We start from the raw sequence: 11,627 nt of genomic DNA, 5'->3' as shown, positions 1-11,627 counted from the left end.
GGCATTGAAAACTTTAAGAGTCACATCATGATCCAGTACTCGCATAGTGAGCTCACCATTCTACACATCAATCAAGGTTCAGCTAGTAGCCAAAAATGGTCTTTCCAAGATTATGGGAATCTTCTTATCCTCCTCGAAATCAAGAATTATAAAGTCAGCAGGAAATATGAGTTTATCCACCTTGACCAAGACATCCTCCACAATGCCTCGTGGATATGTAATAGAATGATCGGCCAACTGCAAGGACATATAAGTAGGCTTAGGATCAGGTAAGTCCAACTTCTTGAAGACAGAAAAAGGCATCAGATTGATGCTAGCTCCCAAATCACATAAACACTTTTCGAACGACAAGTTTCCGATGGTGCAAGGAATAGTGAAATTCCTAGGATCCTTAAGCTTCAGAGGCAAGTTCTGTTGCAGCACAGCTTTGCATTCCTCCATAAGAGCAACGAGCTCTAAGTCATCGAGCTTCTCTTTCTGAGAGAGAATACCTTTCATGAACTTTGCATAGCTAGGCATTTGTTCAAGAGCTTCGGCGAAATGTATGTTAATATGAAGTTTCTTGAAAACTTCCAAGAACTTAGCAAATTTCTTATCCAGCTTTTGCTTTTGCAGCCACTTAGGAAAAGGAGGTGGAGGATAGACCTGTTTTTCCCCTTTATTACCCCTAGGAGGAGTGTTGTCAATAGCTTTCTTCCTTGGTTCCACCTCTGTTTCCTTCTGCACATCTTCTTCAGCCACAACTTCAGATTCTGGAACTTGAGATTTTTCAGGATTTGCAACCTTCCCAGACCTCAATATGATTGCCTTGACTTGCTCCTTAGCTTCCCTCTTACCTGACACTTCAGTATCACTAGGGAGTGTACCAAGTTGTCGATTCAGCAAGGCATTGGCAATCTGCCCAATTTGATTCTTCAAGGTCTTAATAGAAACCGCTTAGTTCTTACATATGAGCCTCAACTCCTCCAATTCAGATTTTTCATTAGATTGTGGTAGCTAGTGAAGTTGAAGTTGTTGCCTTGGTGCATATTGCGGTTGTTGAAAACCGGGAGGGTTGAATTGCTTTGTTGCATACTGCTGATAAGGCCGTTGCACCGCATTCTGAGTGTTGCTCCAGCTGAAGTTAGAATGATTACGGTTGTTGGGATGATAGGTGGCTGGAACTGGTTGCTGCGACCTCTGAAAGTTGCTCACGAACTGAGCTGATTCACTAGAAATAGCACACTGCTCCGTCGCATGCGCACCGGCACAAAGCTCACAGACACTAATGATCTGATTAACTCTATAATTAGCCAAAAAAATCCACCTTCATCGTCAAAGCCTGAAGTTGAGCAGCTATAGCAGTAGTTGTATCCACTTCCAGAATTCCTTCTACCTTGCCTTAATGCATTCTCTGAGTTGGGTTCTGGTATTCATTAGTAGCCATCAGCTCAATCAACTCATAAGCTTCATTGTAGCTTTTAGCCCATAAGGCTCCACCTGATGCTGCATCAAGCATGGGTCTAGAAGTTGCACCCAACCCATTATAAAAGCAGTTAATGATCATCCAATCAGGCATCCCATGGTGAGGACACTTCCTAAGCATCTCCTTGTAGCAATCTCAAGCCTCACACAAAGATTCTCCCGATTGCTAAAAAAATTGAGTAAGTGCATTTCTGATTGCAGCTGTCTTCTCCATAAGGAAGAATTTAGTTAGAAACTTTTGAGCAAGATCCTCCCATTTGGTGATAGACCCTGGTGGTAGAGAATGAAACTATCAGTTAGCCTTATCCCTCGGAGAGAATGGGAAAAGCCTCAACTTAATAGCATCTTCAGAAATTCCATTGAACTTGAAAGTGTCACAGATCTCGATGAAATCTTTGATGTGCATGTTAGGATCTTCTATAGGAGAACCCCCAAACTGAACTGAATTATGTATCATCTGAATCGTGCTCGACTTGATTTCAAAAGTGTTAGACGCGATGGTTGGCCTGATAATGCTAGACTGAATATCATTTATCTTTGGCTGAGAATAATCCATCAAAGCCTTCAGATTCGCTGCTGGTTCTCCCATTATGACAAGAGCTTCTTCTTCAAACTTTTTCTCAATAAAAACTTCTTCAACTACTTCATCCGCTTTATCCAGTGTTCTCTTGCGAGATCGAGAACGCGTTAGCATGCACGCTCTCTAGAGTACCTGAAAAAGCAACAAGTAAACAAGTAAAATATCCGAGTCAGTGAACTTTAACGATCAGTGATGACAAGCATATAAAAAATTTAACACCGAGTCCCCGGCAGCGGTGCCAAAAACTTGTTAGGACGAAAATACGCGCTAATACTCACGCAAGTATATGCGTTCGCAAGTAATATAGAATTCTTTCTAGTTCGTTCCCACAGAGACTGGTTTAGGTTAATTTCAATTAATGTACTTATGCAACGATAGTGCGGTTATTATTCAATGCTAAGATGATTAACAAATTGAGATTGTTTATAACTAAGATATTAACTAACATGCAATTAACTAAGAGAATTGAGGTTGAATTACTTATATGAGAAAAACATGGGATTCTAACTTCATTAAATACTTCATTCAAAGTCATTGTTCTTAACCTTAGCATGCAACAGTGATGACAACTAATCAGATAACACGAAACTAGTAAACGTCAACTGTCGTTGAACGAATACCCTACTACCAGACATCCACAAAAGAGACAGAAGCTGAATAGACACCAATTATGTTGAGACCTTATATGTCTATAGAATTTAACAACATAAAGGTTTAATGAACAAGTTATATATCGTGATTACATAGGGCAAGTAATATGGTTAAAATTACCTACGAATCATGCATAACAAATACATGAACCTATGCTAGCATGGCAAGTTCTAAACCATATATTCACTTTTGCTTCAATAGAGACTAACACCCTATCTTATAAGTTTGCGATGCTCATAAGACGAATAAGCACAACCAATATTAGGAAATAATACAATCACCACACACTAAGGTATCGAAATAAATTAACTATTGAAATCCATAAGTAAATCCGTTAGAACCCCATGATAACGATTAGTTCATAACCAAACTCATCATCATTGTGGGTTCGATGAGATCATGGTATAATAAACTAAGTCTTTATAAGACTGAATAATAGTCAAAATACGTAATCAAGAGTAACAGGTTCAACAAACAAGAAAACTAGCATCCAAGATTACAACTTAAACAAAGAATCACAAGATTAAACTAGATCCTCTTCGCCTTGGTTGTATTTGTGCTCATAGGTCTTCTCGCCGTCTTCTCCTTACTCTCCGTTATGAAAAATGTCTTTTTAGAGTCATTATATAGCAACCCATTCAGAATAGAAGTCCAAAAAATCCATCTTCTAATCATTTCAGGATTCCAGGATTTCGACCCAGCGCGGCCGCGCGCTATCCCAGCGCGGCCGCGCGCTATCCCAGCGCGGCCGCGCGCTATCCCAGCGCGGACGCACTGTTAGTGGCCACGCTGTAACTCTAACAACCTGCGCAGCTGCAGGCTAACACAGCGCGAGCGCTGACCTTCTGGAAAAACTTTTGACTTCTGATTTATTTGCCGGTTTTTGATGGCAATCAACAAGCGAACATCCAAGGTACCTTCCCAACACCAATTTAGCACCAAAATAATGCTAAATCTCATCCTTCTTTTATCTATGCCTGAAATGCAAATCATTACAAAAACTTATCAAAAACACCAATAACTCAAGTACAAAACACCAATTCAAGCCTTTATGAAGCATTCTAAGTGGACATAAATGCCACTTAACACTCGTATATCAATGTTTGTTAGGACAGATGAGCTACTTAACGATCACCCCCGTCCGGATATATATTTCAGTGTATAACTTCTCTCTCAATACACCAACAAGCCAACAACAGTCCATATCCAGGGTGCTTATCGACTACTATGATATCTTTCTGGTTCCAAGTCACAAGGCATTTTGCTAGCCTCAAATTATGCTGCTCAATTGACTGCATTTTGCGACAGTAACTGGGCTTCTTGCCCAGTTTCTCGACGATCAACCACGGGTACTATATCTTCCTAGAAAATTCACCCATCTCATGGAAGTCTAAAAAGCAATCTGTAGTTTCAAGGTATTGCGCAGAAACTGAATACAGGGAAATGGCCCTCACAACATGCAAAGTAACTTGGTTGTCTACCCTGCTAAAAGATCTGGGACTCAAAAATATTCCCCCAACTGTGTTAAATTGTGATAACAAAGCAACCCTTTTTATAGTTTCAAATCCGCTACTCCATGAACGTACTAAACATGTGGAATTGGATTGTCACTACGTTCGTGATCAAGTCAAAGCAGGGACTATAAAGACTGCTCATGTCCCTCTCAAAAACATGTGGCGTACATCTTTACCAAGCAGCTGTCAGTTGGCCTACATAATGCTCATTTAAACAAGCTCACGGCCTCATCAACAGATTTCCCTGTCGCTCGAGGGGGAGTATTGAGGAAATACTAGTGTATATATTTACTATTTTATTCCATTTCTAGTATCTCCCACTTTTGTCTCATTAGAACATTAAGGTCGTTATTGAGTGTATGCTGAGATTGTCTTAGAATGAACAACTGTCTTGTCATTTGTCATTTAGCTGAGCCCATATATGGCCTCACGCTCCTTTTGTTGTAATTAGGGTAAACATTGAGACCTTCCAAATAGCTAGATAAGGTTTAAGCTCTCATTTTATCAATTACATGCATTCCTATCATTTGAGACTGTCTTCTTCATTGACTTTAGTTTGCAACATGTTTTAAAGCATTTGGCTACGAGACATTCTCTTGAATCTCTTTTTAAACCGTTGTCTTTCTTGAAGACTCTAAATATCTCTGACATACGTATTGATGAGTTGTCTGAGGTTTCTTGTTTGGTTTGCATAATTCAGAGTGCGCCCAACTTGTGCAAACTAAATATCTTGTAAGTCATGCACCAGCACTTCATTTTATTCCATGTCACTCCAACTCGGCTACTCTTTGTCATTCATAAAATATTTTCTCTGTGTTAGGTTGAGTGTTCCGTTCGCGGTGATCTCAAGAATTACCAGATAAATGATTCTGAAGACTTTACTATGGATCATCTTGAAATTGTCAACTTTAGTAACTTTAGAGGTCTTAGAGCCGAGATAAAACTAGTCAATTTTCTGTTTGCCCGCTCTTCATCGCTGAAAAAATTGCCCATCCACTACACTGGATTCATCGAAAAGTATGTAGCAGTAGCCAAATTCAATTTGATGTTGCAATATAAGTCGATGTTGCAATATCCTACAGCTTCATCGAGAGTGGAAATTGGATTCTTAGAAGACACCGTTGATAATTTATAAACTTGTTCAGCTTTTCGCCCATGCGTCTTTGCTCCAATATATTAAAAGTATTGTTAGTTTATTATGTACTAGCATGTGTGCATCTTTATTAAGGAATTGGATAAACTTTTTACCCTTTTATATACCTATGTTACTTGCAGTTTTACCTTTGTTAAATTGGTTCCCTTAAATTTTGGTAGTTTGAATATTTGAATACAAAATGTAGTTGGCCATGGCTAACTTACCTAATCTTAGTGAGTCTCCCCGACCCCTTCGTAAATCTTCGGACACCTCTTTATACAAAGTCAGGGAGGTATCATAAATCAAGATGTAAGTTGTAGCCATGTCATCAGAAAAGATATCATAAATTAATATGTAAGCTATAGTGATTCCATTACATAATATATTTTTTCATTTCGGCTATAATTTTTAGCGGAAAGATAATATTTTTTACTTCCAACGAAAAATATAGAGGAAATGAAAATAATTCTGTATTTTAATCCGGATCGTCGAAATATAAATATGACCATGTGGTCAAAAAATTATATCATAAACTGTGAAGTAATTATTATATATCCTCTTATATAAATCTAAAAATTGCACTACTGAGATCTATAATTATTATTATAAATTATCGAAAATTAATACTTCCTCCATTTCTTTTTAGTTATCATATTTGGAAAAAAAAATTGTCCCTAAATTATTGTCTCATTTTCTATTCCAGTGCACTTTTTATCAAGTTTTTTCATATTTACCCTCTATTCCAATTTATAATATTTGACTTTATAACTAATACACATACATCTATCTCAACATTTAATACTATAATTAGAGATAAATATGAAAACAAGGTACTTAATTTAATTTTTCTTAATACGTGTGTTTTTTGCAAATGTGATAACTAAAAAGGGAAGGAGAATACTTACATTTTTACGCGGTTACACTAGTATCAATCACTCAAAAGTCAAAAGTGCACATTTCAAAAAAGAAAAAGTTTACTCAAAAGTGCAAGTTTTAACCAAATTGTTGGGCCTAATAATATTCCCAAAACTCATTCAAGGCAATTGTAGTTACTAAAGACCCTGGGCTGGGTATGGTCAATATAGACTAATGGACTATCGTGATATGGGGCGGTAGGAGTAGGACCTTGTATAGTCCAATTCTCAATTTTTACAAAATCATTGTTTAGTAATAATAAAAAAAACAAAAAAAAACCAAAAATGAAAAATTAAATTGGCATTCCTTAAAAATATCAAATCAACATAACTTGAGTTCAAATCAATTCACCAAATATCGACAGAAACTCTAAATTTAATTAATTTGACTCGAGTTTTATTCAAATAAATATATAAATTTTTTTTAAGCATTTATATAAAAAATATATTTATAAGTGTAAAGTATATAGTGTGTACCTGAATTATCCCATTTCTGCAGATTGTGTGGCCCAACTCCTGAAAAGATAACACAAACATAAATCAAACAAGTTTGTCATTGAGGTGAAAAGATAGGCATATAAATTTTATTTAGAACAATATAAACTGATTAATTAAGATTTAAAAAGACTAGGCATCCCTTGTTTTAGTTGATCAAACGATATGGCGGATGGCTACTGGTACTCGGCCATCTCGGTGACTCCTCCATCTGCAGCAAGGAAGTGAGTGGCCATGATATTTGCACCACCATTGACATCTGCATGAGTATGCTGGAGCTCGACATTAGTCCAGTTCTCAGCAAGAAGCCAAGTGATCAAAGCCACCAAGCCAGCCATAGCATCATCAAGATCAAGGTTGTTGATCCGTTCAACTGCGCGCCTACTCTCGCTTAAAAGCACCACACTTTTATATTAACGCTATCATGCCATCTTTAGGCCATATAATATGACCCAAAGCTCAGCAGTCTCGGGGTCAACCAAGCCAATCATCCCCCCAAAAACTCGAACCCACCTTCCATTCTTTTTTAGAACACCTCTAACACTAGCCTTGAACTCAGTCTGTCAAACACACCTTTCACACACAATTTGTAAGCCATTTTCTATCAACAACTAATAAAACTATTTTGTATTTGCAAGATGAAAAAAGATTAGAATATTACACTGTTTAAATAGGCATAAGAAGTGGTTGGGTGAATGTAATGCATTTTAGAGTTACAAGATTCAAAGTACTGACCATTGAATGGAATGGCCAATGCATGTAGGTGCAGTTTTTGATCAATGCACTGGAACCAATGAATGAAATTGTTATGTTGGGAAATTGCAAACACAATGTATTACATTTCAAATATTGAAATTAAGAAAAAGCATATACCATGCAAAATGTTATCACATTCATAAATACTAATGCAAAATAGTTTAGTTCATCATAAATTTGTAACTGATTTAATATAATGCAGATGTTACAATCAAATAACTACTAGTAATAACCAAAAATAATTCTATAGTAACCTCTTAAGATAAATTAATTGCACCCAGTTCAGTATCAAAAACTAATAACCATCAAATTAGGTCATATTCTCCATGGTGGCTTTGTCGTTAGTGATGTTTTCCTTGTACTGGCCTCAGCTTCCAAATGCTTCAAAGTAGTTACAAAATTACCAGCTTTCAACCCTTCAATTGGCTTAATCCCAAGTGGTGTATTAGACACCCTAGCTGGTTGGCTTGAAGTATTGAAGATGTCAGGCTGGCTACCTTCATGTACATGTGGTAGGCTGATTGAATGCATAGGTTCAGAAGGCACATTGGTGGTCTCGAGCTTTTTTTGGTAGAGCCTTCTTCTTTGCAGGTGCTTTCTAATTTTCCTGAGTTTTAGGCTTGCTAGACTTCTTTGGTTGTGCCTTGTGTTGATCATTGTTATTGGCAATGTCAGCTTTCTACAAGGCACAATAACAAATATTGTAATTACAAATAAATATAATAGGATTAACTAAAATAAATGCATAACAAGTAGTTACCTTTCCTGTGCATGTTCTAATATTGTGAGTTCCCTCCTTGCAATAATTACAATACATTGTTTATTAGTCCTTCTCAGCTTGTGAGTTCCCTCCTTACAATAATTACAATTTCATGTCCACCATCAGTCATTGTAACAAGATATTTGGCACCCCTTGATTATTGTACCACACAGCATTTGGCAAAAGTCATAGCCCTGCATAAATGATATCAGATCCTGATAAGGTATATATACTGATAGATACCAGTTTCTGATTATTTGAATTAAAGAAAGTCATAGCCCTGTATAATAGATATCAGATCCTAACAAGGTGGAAATACTGATAGATTAAATTCTGACAAGATTAAATCCTGACAAGGTGTAAGTCAAATCCTGACAAGATTAAATACTGATAGATATCAGTTCCTAATTATTTAAATTAAAAAAGTCATAGCCCTGCATAATAGATATCAGATCCTGACAAGGTATAAATACTAATAGATTAAATCATGACAAGATTAAACACTGATAGATATCAGTTCCTGATTATTTAGTTAAACAAAGATGACCTACTTGTGGATTTTTCTCATAGTAGTTGTACAAATGGGATTAAGAGCATAACTCATTGTCATCTTGTCTCTTCTTGTTTGGATTCTTTTCATCACACTCTTATGTAACCCCTGCAATAATCCAATTATAGGTAGATCTTTGTACTCTCTGATACTATTGTTGAAGACTTCACAATGATTAATCACAAATATATCTGAAATGCATGTTGTTATAAATGCAGATCTTGACCACTGGTTTGTTATTTTTTCCATCAACCAGTCATAACATCTCTTGGACAACTAGAGAGTGCACATAAATAAGTTAGTTCACCCACAAAACAGGCTGTGATATAATGTCTAGACTACCTAATTAATTATACCTTTTTAGCTCAGACATGTGCTTGTTAAATATGTAATCAGTTGTAACTCTAGCTGCTAGCCACAACAGTGCTCTCAAGCCAATGCCCTTGTGATCTTTGTACATATTTCTATAGAGATGCATTACACAGAATCTATGTTTCGCATTTGGAACAATATATGTTTCGCATTTGGAACAACATTCACAAGCGCATTTATCAATCCCTGCAAAATGCAAACAAATTTGTAGGACTCATAAGTTCTAAATGTCTAGTGGTGTAATAACCAAGATAGGTTGGACATACCTTTTGTCTGTCTGAAATGAATGTCCAGCTCCCATTGTTCACTATGTTCACATCTGCAGCAAGTAAAGTCAAGAACCAGTTTTAGGTGAAACTGTTTTCAGCTTCAACTATTGCCCATGCAATAGGCTACATACCATCATTTGCATCACAACCAACAATAATTAGTAATTGTCCACCAAAAGGACCTTTAAGTGACAACCATCCAAGCCAATGATAGGTCTACATCCTGTCCTAAAGCCTTTCTTCACTGGCCCTAAACAAATGTACATCCTCTTGAATCTCCTGCCTTCAACACCAGCCTCTTGCTCATCTAGAACCAACTCCACACTAGAATCAGGCATAACTTTTTCAATGCATTAACATAGTCCCACAATAAACTATATTATGCAACATGGTTCCCTTTAATGACCTCTAAAGCCTTTCTTTTGGCTCCACCAATAGTGGGCACACTAACATCATAACCTAGGTCATATACAACCTTCTTATAAAAATAAGGAATTGGCCAAGTTAGATTCATTCTGATCTCATTCTCATAATGTTGAGCAATCCATGCCGCAGTAATCGTTTTATATGTGAAAGTTGGTGGACATTTGTGAGTTCTTATCAAGGTCTTCACTTGATATGTCTGAGTGTTTGGCTTAAGTGATGCATATATTTTCCAAGAGCATCTCTCACCCTTACACCAAAACTGAATCTTTCTGCCAAAATTCCAGGACTGCACTATAGCTTTCCTGTTTAATATAGAATGTTATCTTACTGCTGCTCTAAAACTTGTAGCACTACCAAACAACAACCCTAAATTAAACTGTGTATTTGTCATGTATGTCCTCTCATTAAAAATAGGGTAAGAAGGAGTGTTTTCCTCATCAGTGTTATTTGCAGCCATTCTTTCCTCTTCACTATTATAGTCAACATCACTTATGTTTGATTCTTCCGCACCACCGGTATACTTTTCTATTAAGGTCTCATGCATAAACTAAGTGTAGTTGATGTTAGCTGTGAACCAGACATTTGGTCTTCAAAATGATACAATAAAGCTCATGGTACATTGGTATAGGTTCTGCTATTTTTATTCATTTAATTTTGAATTTTTCAAGATGAACGACGGGGATGTCTCAAAGCAGATCGAACAAATGGTTCGATTCATTCGTCAAGAAGCTCAAAAAAAAGCCAATGAGATCTCTGTTTCTGCTGAAGAAGAATTCAACATTGAGAAGTTACAAACACAGCCTCTAATGACATTCTTTAATCATAAGAGGCAGTTGCAGACTCTTATTTGTGTATCTTTTACGAAAATAATCCTTTTTCTTGTTTTCAAAACTAAGGCCCATGAATGTTCGATTTTTGTTCCGTCCTAAAATATGGTTGATACTTGCGTACCATTTTTGTTCGACTTTTTCTTTATTATCTCATTTTCTTCTTCACTAACTCTCCTCTATACACAGAAAACCTCCATCTCTTTATATTTTCTGGCAAAATTTTCTCTTATATCCAAAATAGTTGAACCTTTTGTTGGATATGTGGATTTCTTCTATATACTTATATTATCATAAGATTTAGAAGATACATGTTTTTCGGGGAGTAAACTGTCGGAGAAGCAGTTGTCGTAGCCGGAACTGAGGTGGGTGTCGTCCAGATTGAGTAAATCATCGAAGATGTCGTCTATAGAATTTTTTTGATCGGGGGAAGCCATGAAAGCATATGACATATGACAAACGGAGTTGTTCCCGATTTTATAATATTTCAGGCGAGTCAATTCATTACAGATCGATACATAATATCAACCTGGATTATTCACACTTTGAAGTGTGAGTAAAGGTAAGTTCGTGAGTGATCAAGGTCGCGGCTCAGGTTTGACTAATTATTTTATTTCAATTTTCAATAAGGTAGTGGCTGGCGGTGGTTCATTAGCGGTGATCGGAGGCAAAATATTTAATATTTTTGACCTTGACTAACGTTTCAGTTTTTCAGAATTGAATTGTTATTAATGATAGTTATTGTGAGTTAGTGCTTAGATCATGCATGATGTTTGAATTGTATCATTTTATAATTGTAACTGATACTGATTAGATGTATTGATTAATATTTCCTTTTTTGATTTTGTTGTTTATAAATCATGTGTTAGGTCACACACACACTGTAGAGGGGGTGAATACAGTGTATAGTACAC

At 36.5% G+C, this 11,627-nt stretch overlaps 1 non-coding gene across 1 annotated transcript; it reads left to right on the top strand.

Moving 5' to 3' along the window:
* The first annotated feature begins 1,556 nt into the window (after positions 1-1,556).
* On the top strand, positions 1,557-1,663 carry LOC141721961 (small nucleolar RNA R71). The gene has a single exon (XR_012575001.1). It is a non-coding gene; the product is annotated as a small nucleolar RNA R71 (small nucleolar RNA).
* The last annotated feature ends 9,964 nt before the right edge of the window (positions 1,664-11,627 follow it).

This window comes from Apium graveolens, chromosome 4, assembly GCF_009905375.1.
Source record: "Apium graveolens cultivar Ventura chromosome 4, ASM990537v1, whole genome shotgun sequence".
NCBI lineage: Eukaryota > Viridiplantae > Streptophyta > Magnoliopsida > Apiales > Apiaceae > Apium > Apium graveolens.
Note: the sequence above shows the minus strand (reverse complement) of the source record. Positions and strands in the feature narration are given on the sequence as shown.